Source organism: Mustela erminea, chromosome 4 (assembly GCF_009829155.1).
Source record: "Mustela erminea isolate mMusErm1 chromosome 4, mMusErm1.Pri, whole genome shotgun sequence".
NCBI classification, from domain to species: domain Eukaryota; kingdom Metazoa; phylum Chordata; class Mammalia; order Carnivora; family Mustelidae; genus Mustela; species Mustela erminea.
Window position 1 is genome coordinate 99,524,407 of NC_045617.1, and position 3,141 is coordinate 99,527,547.

Genomic DNA, 3,141 nt, shown 5'->3' on the forward strand with positions numbered 1-3,141 from the left:
TCATAAAAATTCTAGGAATAGAGTCAGAACTAGAAACCAGTCTCGTGACTGTTACAGCACATCATGATTCTTTATGAAATCAGAGGCCGACCCAGAGTTTCCTATGGGCTTATGTTCATGATCTCTATTCCACTGGAATCTCCCGGCAATGAGATGTACGCCTGGAGTTGCTGCAGCTGCTGTGGGTAAGGGGAGGCAAAGAGGGAGGCAGACACCAGAACCTGGAGGCATTCGAGCGCACAAAAAGTTGTGCTCGGAACTAGCGCCACCTCTTGGATGTTCTGGTGATGCAAACCCATGTAATTCCTTATTATTTAAAGCCAATTGGTACAGGGTTTTCCGCCACTTGCAAGCAAGAATCTTCAATATGACAAACTCCTCTGCTTTATAAGAGAGTCAATGGAATTCAGGACATAGGGAGGTTCTAGGTAACTCACCAGGACTGTGTGTTGCGAGGTGATAACTAAGGATAGAAAAACAGATGAGGACATGCTCATGTTTCATTTTCCCCCAGAAATTTTAGTTCCTAAGTTATGGATACAATTATTTTCTTCTCTGCTGACTTATCCGTTGCATTCTTGGCAAGGTAAATTATTTCAAAGACCATTAAGAAAATATGCTGGTAGCAGGGAGATGCCGGTTGTGTCATCTTTAATACAACGGTGTCCTCTGACTCTCTAGGGCTAAAGAGCAGGGAATAAAAATACTATACAGTTGATGTATTTTGCCTTTATGTGCATTATCTCATTTCCATCCCACAGCAACTCTTCAATGTATTCTCAGGTGTCTTTTACAGACAAAATAGAGACAAAGAAGTTATGAACTGCCTAAAGTCCCCCCACTACTATGTATAAATATGAAGATATGAACTCAAGTCTATGCTCTTGCTTTATGCTAGAAGTACTTGTATCCCCTTTGAACCCAGTCCTGACAAATTTCCTAGGAACTTCAGCACATAGTATTTTTTTTTAAAGATTTTATTTATTTATTTGACAGAGAGAGATCACAAGTAGGCAGAGAGGCAGGCAGAGAGTGAGAGAGGGAAGCAGGCTCCCCGCTGAGCAGAGAGCCCGATGCGGGACTCGATCCCAGGACCCCGAGATCATGACCCAAGCCGAAGGCAGCGGCTTAATCCAGTGAGCCACCCAGGTGCCCCCCAGCGCATAGTATTTTTGATTGAGGTGTTAGCTGTCAAACCGTTTTCATTAAGAGGGCATATGGTGAGGCAGGTTCTCTTCCACAGACCGCCTCAGAGTCCTGCTGTAACAATCAACAGTCTCTTCCTCCTCCCCACCATCTGCTCTGCAGCTGCCAAGCAGCAACCATGAGTGAATGCAACTCCATCCATGTTGGCCATGCTGGTGTCCAGACTGGTAATGCCTGCTGGGAGATCTATGGCCTAGAACATGGCATCCAGCCTGATTGGTCCGATGCCAAGTGACAGGACCACTGGGGGAGATGACGTCTTCAACACCTTCTTCAGTGAGATGGCGCCGGCACGCATGTGTGCAGGGCAGTGTTTGTACACCTGGAAGCTCCAGTCATTGATGAAGTTCACACTGGCACCTTGTCCATGCTGAGCAGTTCATCACAGGCAAGGAAGATGCTGCTAATATGCCCAAGGAGATCACTGACCTTGACTTGGACTGAATTCAGAAACTGGCTGACCAATGCACAGTCTTCAGGGCTTCTTGGTTTCCACAGCTTTGGAGGCGGAACTAGTTTTGGGCCCACCTCCCTGCTAATAGAGAGTCTCTCTGTCGATGACGACAAGAAGTCTGAGCTGGAGTTCTCCATTTACTCAGCCCCTGGTTTTTCACAGTGGTGGCTGAGCCCTACAATCCATCCTCATTACCCACACCACCTTGGAACAATCAGATTGTGCCTTCATGGTAGACAACGAGGCCATCTATGACATCTGTCATAGAAACCTCAATATCAAACACCTAACCTACACTAACCTTAACCACCTTATTAGCCAGATTGTGTCCTCGATCACTGCTTCCCTCAGATTTGATGGAGCCCTGAATGTTGATCTGACAGAATTCTAGACCAAGCTGGTGTCCTATCCCTGCATCCACTTCTCTCTGGCCACCTCTGCCCCTGTCATCTCTAGTGAGAAAGCCTACAATGAACAGCTTACTGCAGCAGAGATCACCAACACATGCTTTGAGCCAACCAGCCAGATGGTGAAATGTGACCCTCGCCATGGTAAATACGTGGCTTGCTATCTGTTGTACTGTGGCAACATGTTCCCAAAGATGTCAATGCTGCCATTGCCACCATCAAGACCAAGCATACCACCCTGTTGGTGGACTTGTGTCCCCCACTGGCTTCAAGGTGGGCATTAATTACCAGCTTCTCACTGCGGTACCGATGGAGACCTGGCCAAACAAAGTACTGAGACCTGGGCTCACCTGGGTCACAAGTTTGACCTGATGTAGGCCAGGGGTGCTTTTGTTCACTGTTATGGAGTTGAGGGCATGGAGGAAGGAGAGTCTTCTGAGGCCCGTGAGGACATGGCTGCCCTTGAGGAGGGTTGTGAGGACGTTGGCGGATTCTGTTAAAGGAGAGGGTAAAGAAGGAGAGGAATAGTAGAGTTAAAAATGTCACAGGGGAGGACGCCTGGATGTCTTAGTCAGTTAAGCATCAGCCTTTGGCTCAGGTCATGTTCCCGGCATCCAAGTCAGCTCCTTGCTCTGCAGGGAGCCTGCCTCTCCCTTTGCCCACCGTTCCCCCTGCTTCTGTGCACATTCGCTCTCCAACAAATACATAAAATCTTAAAAAAAAAAATTAAAACTTAAAAAAAAAGTCATAGAGGTGCTCTTTTTACCATGAAGCTTATTCTGTGTTAAACCTTGAAAGGTTGTGCTCCAATCAGTTAATTTGTATGTAGCAGCGTATACTCCCATATACAATTACTGACCTGTGCTCAGGGCGCCTGGGTGGCTCAGTGGGTTAAGCTTCTGTCTTCGGCTCAGGTCATGATCTCAGGGTCCTGGCATTGAGCACTGCATATGACTCTCTGCTCACTGGGGAGCCTGCTTCCCCGCCCCCCTCTGCCTACTTGTGATCTCTGTGTGTCAAATAAATAAATAAAATCTTCAAAAAACAATAACAATTACCTGTGCTTGAAAACAC

General features: G+C 47.0%; 1 pseudogene; it reads left to right on the forward strand.

Annotated features, from left to right (window-relative positions):
* The first annotated feature begins 1,268 nt into the window (after nucleotides 1-1,268).
* On the forward strand, nucleotides 1,269-2,595 carry LOC116588766 (annotated as a pseudogene).
* The last annotated feature ends 546 nt before the right edge of the window (nucleotides 2,596-3,141 follow it).